A 14,707-nucleotide genomic window follows, 5' to 3' on the forward strand; every position below is an offset into this window, starting at 1 on the left:
AACCGATGGATGTCAATGCTCAGAGATTACGGAGAAGGATAATCTCTCGAAGGACAAACGGGTCCAGGAGTGAATCCACGGATATGTCCAAGACCTCAGGAACAGAAACTGAAGCAGGGGATTATGAGCGAGAGGATAGCCAGCAAGGCAAGAGGAGGACTTGGAGACGAAAAGGAGAAGCAGCTAGAACACGAGGAGAGTTCTGAGGAGCGTACCCACAGAGGGGCTGCCGCACTTTGGAGATCAACCATATCAGAGGAGAACACGGCGGTATGCCTATAATAGAGATTGCAGGGGTGAGGTGTCTGGTAGATACTGGTAGTTCCAGTACTATCATGAGCCGAGAGGCAGTGGAGAAGTTGTGTAGTGCAGGGAGAGCACACCGGATTCAAGTATGTCAGTGTAGGTTAATCACCTTAGGTGGCCCTTTTGAGGTAGAGGGGGAAGCGGAAATAGGCTTGAACCATTGGGGATTTAGTAAGAGCATCTTGAAAGTACATATTGTAAAGACCATGCCGAGAGAATATAAAGTAATTGTGGGGTGTGGCCTGCTAGGGAAGGTGGGTGCATGGATTAAGAGTAACAAGAGAAAATGGAAGATTAAGATAGAAGGTAAAACCTACAAATGTCGTCAACAACAGAGGAATGAGGGTGCACGGATTGGAGCAATCAATCAAGCTGAGGACTGGAGACAGCGAATCAAGAGGGAATACCAGGATATTTTTTTACAGAAGGGGACATCCTCGGAGCAACCGGGAAGACTGTCCATGAGATCCCACTGAAGCAGGAGAGGATAACATATGTAAAGGAAAGGAGATACCCACAGGCACTACGTCACCACATCCGGGAGGAGCTCGAAAGTTTAAAACGACACGGAATCATTATTGATAGTACATCCCCATACAATAGTCCATTATGGGCGGTTAAAAAAAGGAGTGCGCCAGGTGAAACTACTGCAAAGTACAGATTGGTGATAGATTACAGGAAGCTGAACGAGAATACCATTGACGAAAAGTATCCAATTCCCAGATTTGAAGACATTTCAGACACGCTAGGCGGGCCGACGTTATTCATACGATCTTCTCCTCGTATAAGTCATCCACAGTCAACTATCATCGCATGTTTATAAACGAGAATACTGTAGATGAGAAGTATCCGATCTCAAGATTTGTAGACATTTTGACAGGCTGAGCAGATCTACGGTATTTAGCACTTTAGATTTGAAGGCTGAATATCATCACATTAAAATGCACCCAAAGGATCAACATAAGACAGCATTCACATTTGAGAGGGGCCATTATGAATTTACTAGGAAGCCGGTTGCTCTCAAAAATGTTCCTATAACTTTCCAGTGCCTCATGGAATAGTTTTAAGAGGAATTGGCGAATCTGTATGCCAGATTTATATGGAAAATCTCCTAGTATTCAGTAAGAACGAAGAAGAATGCGTGCAGCATTTACACAGCGTATTCCCGATAATTAGGCAATTTGGACTGAAATTATCGGGAGAGAAATCATTGATGGGGTAGGAACAAATTATTTTTGTAGGCGATACAATGTCCAAAGATGGAGTTAAACCCGACGCAGATAAAGTCACAGCTATACGGAAGAGGGCAGTGCCTAGGTATGTGAAGGGAGTTCGGGGGTTGCTGGGAATTTTAAATTGTCACTGGAAATTTGTACCAGAAATGGCTGAGTACCTCGTCCCAGTCAACAACCTTCTCAAAAAGGCAGAAAGGTGATGATCACACCGATGGTCGAAGACAGCATTAGAAGGTGCATAGAGAAACTGCAACAGAAGCCGGTGGTTGCGTTCCCGGACTTCACTTGCCAATTCAATATCACTACGGACGAGAGCGAGTACGCGCTGGGAGCGGTGTTGTCTCAGGAGGGTGAAGAGGGAGAAGGGAAATTGCCCAATGGCATACGCCTGTAGGCGCCTAACAAAAACGGAGAACAGATACAGTGCGCTGCAACGATAGCCCTTGGGAATAGTCTGTGCTGTTGACCACTTTAGACCCTATGTGTTTGGCAGAAGGTTTAGGGTACACACTGACCACAGACCTTTTAAATGGGTGGGGAAGTTAATGGAGTCTTCGGCTAGGATTACGCGTCGAAATGAGCTCCTCGCACAGTTTAATATGCAAATCATATACAAACCAGGAAAAGAAAATGTGTAGCTGATTGGTTGTCTCGATCAATTACAGTAAACGCTGTGGAAAAGGAGGCCAGAGAGCCGTCTGGACAACTTCTTCGGGAGTGGACACTGGGAGACGAAGAAGAACAGAATGTGGCGGAGGAAGATAGTGAGGAATCTTCGTCTAGCGAGAGCTCGGAGGAAGGAAGACCAATAGATATGAAGGAACTGGAGGCCATAATAAATAATAAGAGGCAGCAGATTGTATGGAAGACGAAGATCACTGAATTGCTTAAAGTTGAGAGTTGCAAGTATGGGAGGAGCAAAATCACGACGATTTGGTCGCAGCCAGGAGTGAAGAATTAACAGATTTGTTGAGTGTTGAAGGATGCCTGGGGCTGGAGAAACTCAGGGCCTGGAGATATTCATCGCCTTTACGTGGTGTATGCCACTGTCTGGGAGAAGATCAAGCGACTATGGCGCATTGAACAGATAGGGATGGGCAGGAGGTTGATCCGTTGCAAGTAGGTGGTGGAAACCCTTCAGGATGACGAACAAAAAGAGGTGACCACAGCAGATCACCAGTGCAAAACGAATCACCGTGGAATCCCGGAGACCCTGGACGAATTAAATGGAAAGTACTTTTGGTGGGGGATGAAGAAGACAAAAACGGAGATTGTAGGAAATTGCGAAGTTTGTCTGCGCATGAAATATGATAGAAATCCACCAACAGGGATACAAGAGGAAACATATACCTGATGCTCCGCTTAACGATTTACAGATTGATACCTTCACCTGGAGAGGATATAGATGGATAACTGTGATTTATATTTTCAGAAAGATGGCAATGGCACACCAGGTTCAGGAAAAGTCGTCGGAAGCAGTGTTGGCAGCTCTTCAGTTGTGGTTTCAATTCTATGGAGTCCTGAAGCGCATCGCATCGGACGGAGGCAGAGAATTCGACAATACCAGGATTCGAACTGAATAAAGGACCTTGACGTGACGTGGCACCTCAACACACTAGGACACCCAAAGAGTAGAGGAGGAATAGAGCGCCTTCATGGCACGTTAAGTGACCATCTTCGCTTATATCAGATAGACAAGGGATTGGAACCGAATGAAGTAAGGCGATAGTGGCATATAACCATTTGGTGCACACAGTTACGGGATTTTCATCATTTGAGATCCTTTTAGGACTCCGAGGACACCAGCGGGGCTATAAGGGCACAGCAGTGGACGGTGAGCAGATACATAACAACCATATTGCTCGAAGAAAGTTATGAGACAAAGCACGGGGAGAATGGAAAAAACCAGGAGGTTAGTACGGGAGAATGTACATCACAGATAGGATGGGAGAGATCAAAATCGGGATGATCGTTTACAGGAAGTTTGGGTCTAAAGGGGGTAATGAGAGGACGATACGAAAGTCCATTCAGGGTGATAACCATTAGAGAATACAAAATTGCTAAATTAGAGAGTGTCAGAGAACCGAGAAAGAAGAGAACTGTCCATTTTGAGCAGTTAAAACTTTCGGCAATCACTAAATAAAAGCTGGGGTGTCCTAATACTGCAACATCTAGATTTTATTAGAAAAATTAAAAAGTAAATTTATTCTATTTATTGTTTTTGTTTTAAGAATGTTTTTAACTTTTTTCTAAATATGTTTTTTTTTCATTTTAACTTGTTCATGTATTGTATGAAGAGTTCTTTTACTATGTTCTTATATTTAAATTATATTATAAATAGTGTTTACTTTGGGGATCTTGTGAGTGTTTTGTTGTAATGATATGTGTATAGGAATTTATTTTAGAGTAAATAGTTTTTCTTTATTTTCTTATGTTATTATATTGTATAGTTTACGAGGATTTTTCGTAAACTAGTGGGGGGGGGGAGTTACTGTCTGAGTCAGCTGTTATTTCGATGTAATCTGACTGAGGGGATAAGCTGATCGAAGATATATAAAGAAATGAACAATGTCTCTAAATAATGTCAGTGTATGGCTTTCTGATCACGGATTTAAAATGTCAACAAATAAAACCATTGCTATTCTTTTTTGCAAAAGACAGCCGATTGCAATGCCGTCACTGACCATTAACAATCTACCAGTTACATTCGCTCACCCTGTCGCATATAAAACAATTAAAAGCAAGTTGCCTCCGCTCTCTTAATCTTTTGAAAATGGTCGGTAACACCAGCTGGGGTGCGGATCGAACAAGTATGCTGACCCTATACAGAACGATAGTGAGATCAAAATTGGAGTACGGTTGTAATACCTACAACTCATCATCGGGTACTACCCTTAAAATGCTTGACTCTGTACAAAATGCGGGACTCAGAATAACTACGGGTGCTTTCCGCTCAAGCCCTATCAATAGTCTTGTAGCAGTCAGCGAGCACGAAGTGCCGTTATAACCCGCCAGGGACCAGCACTACAAGCGGCTAAGCAGCTGTATAATTGTATATAAGTTAATCATTATAAAAATACGATCTCTTGTATAAATGTATATATGTTAATATGTAAAATGTAAGAATGTTAATCATAAAATAAAAAGAGATTGAGCAATAAGATCCTACGGAACTATCTCAAGTAGAGTTAAAAGAGCGAATCCTCAGTGATAACCGATCAAATGAGCCCTTCAATTGTCACCGGGATTGATCCACCAGATCAAGCCTTCTCCGGGTCTAGTCATAGCACTGGTGGCTTACACTCTACTTGAGATAGAGAAGTTTATTGCTAATCTATTCTCGTAAGAGTTGGTTTTTGTTATGCTCACTTTAGACTATGGCCTATCTCCTCTCCCTTACTCCAGCAATCTTAGTCCGTCCGCTTCATCTCGGCAACTAAGATTGTAACCTTATTCCTAACGGTAACACTGGTCCGTCCGCTTCATCTCGGCAACTAGTAAGCTGGCTCCTATCATGACAGTTCTAGTCCGTCCGCTTCATCTCGGCAACTAGAACTGTTACTCTGCCTCAGACTCTCTAGCCTAGACCTCCTCTACCTAGTCAGTGACCAGGGCTCATCCCCTGGCACGGCCTTCCTTTCTAACCTAATATTGAATACGCCTTGTCGTGGGCCTTCTGTAAAGAAATATCAGGCTGGAGAAATCGCCTAAGACCAGACAACCACGACAGTCTATATGTCGATGCTGGCGAGCCTCCACTTGACCTACGAAGACAACAACTGGATCTCATTTACTTTGTTAAAATCATATCAGCCATAAACCATCCTATTAATGAGCTGTTTCCAAATAGACAGATTCTAAACCAGCAGCTAATGAACCTAACCAAGAGAACACCGTTTACAGTCAGTGTTTCCACTTTACTGCTCAGTTTAAACATAGAAATACCTACTTTGTAAGAGACTGTAATTCCTCATCTTGTCCTTGGGGACTTCCCTCTACTTCTAGTCATTAATTATTTCCTCCATTTCATCAATATCCCCTGGTCTTTCTTCAGCCAAACTCTCGTTATTCGAAAATTCTTCCCTACCATCTTCTTCCGCTTCATCCTGGTCTTCATCTCTGGGCGTCCATTCCCTCATGACACCGGTCGGTTCCCCATTTTCTTGTTCCACGGCGTTCGTGGTTATGGATCGAGACAACCAATCGGCCACCACATTATCTTTGCCCGGTTTATATATAACCTCCATGTTATATTGTGCTAGAAGCTCCTTCCAGACAGTTATCCTAGCTGATGATTCCTTTAGTTTTCCTACCCACTGGAGTGGTCTATGGTCAGTATGTATCTTGCCGAACACATATGGTCTAAAGTGATCGACGGCACACACTATTCCCAAGAGTTCTCGCTCCATCGCGCTGTATCTACTTTCCGTCTCCGTAAGGCGCCTCTGGCATACGCCACTGAACGCTCTCCCCCATCACCCTCCTGAGACAGCACCGCTCCTAGCGCATACTCACTCGCATCTGTGGTAATCGTGAATTGCCGATTAAAATCTGGAAAAGCTAGTACCGGCTCTTGCTGCAACTTCTCCTTGTACCGTCTGATATTTTTCTGCATCATCGGGGTGACGATCATCTTCCTGCCTTTCTTGAGTAGGTTGTTGAGTGGAACGAGATACTCCGCCATTTCTGGAACAAACCTCTGTAATAATTTAGAGTCCCCAACAATCTACGAATTCCTTTTATGTCACTAGGTACTGCCATTTTCTGGATTGCTGAAACTTTATCCGGGTCTGGTTTAACTCCCTCCATAAAAATTGTGTGACCCAGAAATTGTATTTGTTCCTGACCCAGCGCCGACTTTTACCCCGACAATTCGAGCCCAAAATGTCTTATTCTCTGGAACACGCTATTCAAGTGTCGCACGTGTTCAATCTCGTTCCTACTAAACACAAGGAGGTCATCCATATAAATCTGACAAACGGATTCGTCAATTCCACTCAGAAACTCGTCCATCAGACGCTGAAAGGTTATGGGGGCAGTTTTGAGGCCAAACGGCATCGTTGTAAACTCATAGTGACCCCTTTCAAAAGTGAATGCCGTCTTATGTTGATCATCAGGGTGCATCTTAATTTGATGATACCCAGCCTTCAAATCCAGTGTGCTGAGTACAGTTTTACTACACCCATGGCACTTGCGGTCCTCCCGCCGAACAATGTTTCTGGGTTTAACTTGGCTCCTTCTATTTTCCGTGTTACTATTTCTCTCTCTTCTACCATCTCTTTGGTCTCTTCTACTCCAAGGATTTAGCATGTTTCTTGGCCGATGATATTCCATCCGAGTCCACCCTGGCTCCTCTACAACTGAATCTTCAGTACCGTAGATAGGAATTACATTCGACCCTGTACTTGGATCGTCTCAAACATCTCGCTGAATTTGTCTTGAATTCTGTTAGACTGTCTCGGTTTTTTCGTTTCTCTGAACATCATGAATATATCCTCCTCTGGGGTCCACTGTCCTCCTCCGAATGCCTTCTTTAATCTTTCTTTGATGACCTTCCAGGGGGTCTCTTTATCTGCCTGAATATGATTAAGGATACTTCTTTTTACACGGCAGACTACCGCTGCTTTCAGTACTTTTGCATCCTTGTTGTCCAATAGATCCTCCGACATCTTCGCTTCTATTCGCCCCATCAGGCGATCGCCCCCTTTTAAAAAATGATTACCATGTTTTCTAGGTCCGATACCGCCTTTCTCAGGTCCTGGGCAGTTGCCGTACGGTCCTTGATCCATTCTAGCGTCGTGGCATGAAATTGCGCTAAAGAGACTTCTGGTAATGGTTGAATCACCTGTGGAGGTGGGTTGGCAGCAGCTAAAGCTTGGTTGACTGCAGTTTGAGTTTGGTTGGCTGCACCTTGATGTTGGTTGTTTTGGTTCATATTCTCTAGGTTCAGAATTGCTTTTCTCACTAATCCGTTACTGGTCATAATTCAAAGAGAACAATGAATAATTTTTTTTTTCTTTTAGACTGAAAATTAATCCGGTATCTAAAGTTCCCGGGTTTAGGCACCAGTTAAGTATCGGCGAAAGCCAAATGTAAAAAAAGAGAAGAAGCAATAAGATGTAACACGTGCGAACTGCTGTAACATACTAACTTTATTGCGTTCGGTACATCTCTTTATATACATGCGTTCAGCTGACATCGAAGTAACAGCTGACTAAAGCTGTAACTTATAAGTTTTTCTATTGAAAAAATCAATTTACATGTCAAATAAATTAATATATTTAAATTTTGAGGCCTTCAGGTGATTAGAAGGTTATGTTCTATGTTATAATAAAATAAAACTTTTAAAAATATATGTATTGATGACTAATGGGGGAAAATTTTTTTTTATATTGATTAAACGTAGCAACAGATAGAATTCTGATTTTATGGGAATATTATTACCTCAAAGAACCAAACCGTGTACTTTCGCATTTCGTCCGTCATCAATCGTGCCGTAGGGTATTCAGTGTTCAATTCAGACGCCCAATTTTTAATTTGTAATTTATCTTTAATTTGTACATTCCATGGGTGATAAAGGTGAAGTTTTCCGTCTACATTGAAACCCCAACGGAATTGTTTATGCTGAAACGATGAACAATAAATTTATAATTAATAATTTCTTTCTTCAAATGTGTGTGTGTGTTAATATATTAATCAATTAAGAAAGGTAACAAATTTCTAAGGGGTTGTTTTTTTCCCCTAATGATGCATTTGAGAAAAAAAAAATAATTCAAGAAGTTTTGGCCTTTAAGAGATGGAGACTAGTACAGGTTGTGGCACAGCCCCGTGTAAAGTTGCTAGTCTCTTATCGGGTGCTTACCCAGGTGGCGGATAGTGGGATTCTCACCAATTATGACGGGAACTGGGGAAATAAAATACCCGGGGTTGACCAGAACTAGATCTGAATCAAGGCGCGACAGTTCTTAGGATAGACGGCGTACTGGTCAGCGTTTGTTCCTTAGGTTAGAGGAAGCTGTATTATACCTGACAGTAGGCTATTTTCTGAAATCCAGAAGGAGGAAAAATTAACATTAACATAAAATTAAAAAAAAAAAAACTATGCTACGGTGCAGGGGCACGGAACCCCAGTACTGCCGTCGAAATGGAACGAGAAAGCGGGTTCATCATACAACCGCCGTTCTGCAATGGCGGGAGATTTGGCCATTAATTGGCATCTAATGCTACAAGATTAAATGTTGATGAAAGAGGGGAAACAAATAAAAGAAAAGTGGTGGCAGAAAAAGATAGATGGCTGTCAGGAAGCCGACAAAGATAAAGTGCCTGATAGTCGAGAAGGGAAAATCAGCTCCAAAGAAAAAGAAGAAAGCAGAGAACGCGGGAGGAGTCCCCTCTAAAGCCAACCCAGAAATTGAAAGACCATTCCAGAGGGTGGAAGTACTTCAGGGACGGGTTAAAATCTACTTGGAGAGAAAAAAGGTATCTCACGAGATCCAGAAATAACTAAATGGGCAGTTGAGAGAATTATCCAATATAATAGTAGGCCTAGAAGGATGCTAAGGATGTCTCCGACGTTCCCGATGATTCCGTGGATTCCCCAGATCATCAATTCAATCTCCAGTTGCTTCTCGGTGTTTGTTGGGCGTTGATCCCCATTGGTCCACCCCGGTCCACATCACTCCTTCAGTACATGTATGGGTACTGTTTGGCTATGTGCCCCTCATTTCCACATTCAAAACATCTGGTGCGCGGGCAAGGTGGGGTAGTGCATTAGAATTGCGCATGCCACTGCTGCCAATAAACATATTTTTTTCAACTTTATTTTCATAAAATATACAAAATTATTTGGTGGGACCATTTAATTTTTTGGGGACAAATTTAAAAAAAAAAACATGGTGCAGCCCAGCTCTCGGTTGAGTGCCTTAAAATGGGGCTACACCTTATCCAGCAGCATCCGTCCGGTAGGTCCAACACGCCTGGTCCGCATTCGTCCGGTTTTCACTTCCAGTACGCAGCCTAGTCCAGTCCTCCTGGTCTTATATATCACCTTCGTCATCTTCCATTGGTGGCTCACCGACCCCAGGCGGCCGCAGAAACTTCTTTCAAAGATTCGGGGTCCCGACGATCCTATCCCGGAGTCCCTCCGGTAGTACTCCCAGTCCCTACCTCTTCACATCATAGTTCGCAGCATCCTCTGTGAGGATGAGGTCCAGAGACATTGCTCCAGCCAGCACCTGCACCGCCTCATGCGACACCGCCCTATACGCCTTCGTGACCCCCATTCGTTGCATAGAGGCCAGTCTCTTCTTCTGCACTCGCATGAGGGTACGACTCTAGGATCGCAGGAGATGCGACCTCAGGATACAAAAGACCACACCTTTGTAAGCAGTCATCGGAGCGGAGTACCTGAGGGCCCAGAAAGCACCTCCTATACTGCTCAACCCATTAAGTGATAGAGTCACCCTATCCCTCAGGTATACCAGGTGAGGGGTAGCATCGAAGCCTCTCTTCATCCTTATTTCGAGGTATGTCACCTCCTCACCCGGCCTCAAATTCTCTTCTTATATGTCGAGAGTGATAGGGTGAGCCTTATTCGTGAATCCTTTTAGGAGGATGGCCTGAGTCTTAGCCCATACTCAACCTACTCCTCACGCATCCGTGATGCTTACAGTCCTCTTGGCGACTGTTGCCTTTGTGTTTTGCGTGGTTCTGTTTGTTTCCCAGATTTCTAGCCCTGTCTCTCCGGCTAACTCGTTATTCTCTCCTTTGCCAAGTGTTTAATTTAGGTATTCCCCGGAGTAAAAATTGGGGGATATTACCTAAATTAATTATTATACTGGTAAGCTGGTTTAAATAAAGGAATTACTTATAGTCTGCTGGCAATGATGGAATGGACTGTATTTAAATAACTTGATATAATGGTTTTAAAATGAAATATCCTCTATTTTCTTTAATGTTTTCTGATACAATTTGCTGTAGAGTTTGAGCAACATAGTTACAATATATGTTAGTTGGTTAGTTGTAAATTTGGTTTTATTACATTAATTGATGAAGGTATTACAGTTTACTTGTTTGATATTCTTGAGGTTTGAAGGTTGGTTCTGGTGTGAAAGTGATTATGGAAGGAATTTTCTCTCTTCTCATCCTCCTGCCGCCGCCGCCGCCTCTCTCGCCTGAATCTAAGGATTTACTCCCTCATCATTATGAGAAGTGACCTTATTGAAGAGTTCTGTACTCTTCTTCTCCTGTACAGGTCACGATGGCTTTTTTTCTAGTACTAACCCCTTTGTTTTGGGGTCCAAGATGGCTGGCCAGACTTCCTACCGCATATCTTTGCCACTAGAATGTCAGTCTTGGCATCATGAATGTCAGTTCAGAAGTGAGAGGGCCTTACTTAAACACCAAGAGTTATAAGTATTCCATCCGACTCCATCCCGGCTCTTCCTGTTCCCTGGCGCTTATGTCTATTAATTCCTTAGCACAATCAACGCATGAGCGTTTTCTCGGCATTCCTTCCTTATTCCCCGGCTATTTCACCAACTGAATCTTTAGTATTGGATAGGATTTGCATCTTATCCTGTACCTGGATTGTCTCCATCATCTCGCTGAATTTATCGGTGATTCTGTTATATCGTGCCAGGAGTTCTGAAGCATACTGCCCATTACACTGTCTCGGTTTCTTCGTCTCCCTTAACATCATAAATATGTCCTCTTCTGGGGTCTACCGTTCTCCTCCAAACGCCTTCTTCAATCTCGCCTTGATCACGCTCCAGGGTGTCTCCTCATCCCTTAGCGCCTCAGCATCCTCACTGTCGGGCAGGTTTTCGCTTCTATTCGACCTATAAGTCGATTACCTCATTTTAGGAAGTTCTTAGTTCCCCCATCACCCCGGTAAACCTCTCAAGGTCGGAAACTGCCTTTCTGAAAAATACTCCGGTATCTAAATCTAGTTTGTTTTTTTCAGCACCAATTATCTTTTACTGAAGTAAAACTAAAAATAATTGGAGAGAGAGGAGTGCGAAATGAAACGCTTGATGTACTCTCAATGACTGATCTATTTGCGGAGCCTTAAATCTTGAGAATTTAGGTTTATACAACCAAGGAAACCCAATCCAGGAAATGGTGACCGAGAACGTAGCCGCAGCACTTCCACCTCTACCGGACTACCATGCCGGAAGCGCACGCTAATGTGCTCGCGTGGATTAGAGTCCGGACGGTTACTACACAGGACTTGAGGAAAGCGGTCTCAGACATAAAAATTCACCGGGGAATTAAACCACTTCCTTAAGGGCTGTGAATGCGTCATAGGAAGAATAGAAGCCAAAAAATCAGAAGAACGGAGGAGATGCAGACAAATTGAAGGATGCAGTGGTCTGCCGGGTGAAGAGATGCATCCTTAACCACTTTTGAACTTTTCCTGGGACAGTCCAGCAAGTTCCGACTTACTAAACACGAGAAGGTCGTCCATGTAGACCTGACACATGGATTCATCCAACCCGCTTTCGGGTCTTTCGTCCATCATTCGCTGGAACGTTATTGGTGCGTTTTTCAACCCGAACGGCATACGGGTGAATTCATAATGACTCCTCTCAATCGTGAAGGCCGTTTAGTGTTGGTCCCAGGGGTGCATTGCAATTTGGTGATATCCAGCTTTAAGGTCATGGGTGCTCCTCCTAATCTGTTTAGAATGTCCTCTAGTCTCGGGATCAGATATTTTTCGTCCACCGTATTCTCATCTAGCTTTCGATAATCTATCACGACTCGGTATTTCTCAGAAGTTTCCTCTGGTAGACTCTTCTTCTTCACAGTCCACAAAGGGCTATTGTATGGCGACGTACTATCCACTATTATGCCTTGGGCCTTTAGACTCTCTAATTCTTCCCGAATGTGTTGTCGGAGCACCTGAGGATATCTTCTTTCTTTCACGTACGTAACCATAACTTGCTTTAATAGGATTTCATGGACTGTCTTCCCCAACCTATTTCCTGCTTGAAGAATATATCCGTGTATTCCTCCGCTATTAACTCCCACCAGTTAACCGTCTTGTTAACCGTCCCTACTCGCGGTATCCCTCCCCTCGCAATTCGTTGACAAATGATTTTTTTTCCCAACCGAATATCTCATCGGTTTCTCACATTCCTTATGTTCCCCACTACGTTCATCATTAATTTACCTCCGTTAACCCCCCATTTGCCCAGATCTATAATGACTTCCCCTTCCACGCTACAGGGTCCACCCAGGGTGATTATCTTACAATGGCATACCTGAACATTGGGCGGGGGTGTCCTCTCTCCGTTTTTCAGCTTCTCCAATGCTTCTCGACCCACGATGGTGCTGGAGCTCCCTGTATCGACCAAGCACCGTACTTATCCCATTTCGATAATAGGCAGGCCGCTGCTCTCGTTCCCCACGTTACAGCTCACCATTTTGCGGCCGCCGCTCTGTATACATTCTCCTCAGATCTCTTCCGTGGATCCTCTCCTCCCGCTTGCTCTCCTCCATTCGTTTCTCGATGTGTTCGGCCGCCTTGTCTCTCCTTCCTCAACATCTGTGCCTGATGCCTCTGATACCTCCGAGATGTCGCTGGTCGACTCGTCTGGTCTATGTGGTCTTCTTCGCCTTACTCTCTGCGCATTAGCCTCCAAGGGATCTCCCAGGTTCGCCTCTTTCCCCGGTACATATAAGGTCATCTTCTTGCTATGTGGCAATCGTTCCCACATTCGAAGCATCTGGTACGAGGACATTGGGCCACCAGGTGACCCGTTTTCCCACATCCGTGGCACCTTCGCTCTTCTGTCGCCTGAGCCTCTTTCCCTGCCGACATCTCTCTGGTCCTTTCTCCTCCAAGGCGCTGGATTGTTTCTCGGACGGATGTACGTCACTCTATTCCACTCCCCTTCCTCAACCTCCATCCTGGTGTTTTCTTCCCGGGCGTTTGCATCTTTCATATTTTGGGCACATTCTATAAATGTGCGATCACGCGCCAGTCCTTCTTGCTTGTTGGTTTCCTTTGCCAGCTGTACCTTTAGTATCACGTCAAGAAAGTTCGTCTTCCATTGCACAACCTCTGCGCTCTAAGTCTCATCTTTTCTATTACTAAATTGAAATGGGCAAGTAATGATGCACCATACTGTCCCTTCGACTGACCCTGCTTTCTTCTCTCACGGAACATGTAGAAAATTTCCTCCTCCGGAATCCATCTTCCCCCTCCGTAAGCATTTTCAATCGTTCCTTGACCACTGACCAAGCTGTCCCTTCATCCGCTTGGATGTGATTAAGAATGGATCTCTTAATTCTACAAATTAATGCCGCCTTTAGCGAGTTAGCATCGTCTCTATCCTACAGATTCTCCGATACTTTGGGCTCCATCATTTCTATGATGCGATCACCTCCTTTGATGAAGTGGTTCAGTTCGCCGATCTCACCTGAGAAACGTTCTAGGTCTGAGTTAGCCTTCCTTAAATCTTGCGACGTGGCTGTTCTCACGTTTAGCTTAGCTAACATATTGCCATGCGCCTGAGCTAACGTGGTTTCTAGTAGTGGGGGCATTACCGGAGGTGCAGGTGCTACCGGAGCCGCAGGACCCGTTTGATTAGGCGGCGGGAAGTTCAAAACTGGTTCTCTCAACAGTGATTGTTCGTTATTCACCATGATGGAACTATGATAGTCACGAGAGAGAAAGAAAGAAAAAAAATATTGTTTTCTTTTAAACGGAAAAACTTTTAAAAAATTACCAGCTGATAGAATTTCCGGCTTTCGGCACCACTTATATGAAGTCTGGTGGTGATAATAAAAAGAAAAGGAAAAAGGGACACAGAATAGACTTACTAGCTTGCTGGAATAATACTGATTTATTACTCCTTCTAAATCCTCTTATATACACTTTGCCTGTTTGTTTACGAGGGTAGTTAGGATTACGGCTAATATTGTGCCTGGGCATCCCGTAACTTATAAATATATAACTTAAGTATCGGCGAAAGAAAAATTTCAAAAAACAGATGAAGGAATAAGATCTGACACGCTTGGACTGCTGTAAAATACTGGCTTTATTGGATTCGGTACATCTTTTTATATACATTCGATCTGCTAATCCCCTCAGTTAGATTACATTGAATTAACAGCTGACTCAGACCCTTCTATATTAACATAGAAAACAAAAACAATAA

This window comes from Halyomorpha halys, unplaced genomic scaffold (genome assembly GCF_000696795.3).
Source record: "Halyomorpha halys isolate HHAL.00 unplaced genomic scaffold, Hhal_1.1 Scaffold820.1, whole genome shotgun sequence".
Taxonomy (NCBI): domain Eukaryota; kingdom Metazoa; phylum Arthropoda; class Insecta; order Hemiptera; family Pentatomidae; genus Halyomorpha; species Halyomorpha halys.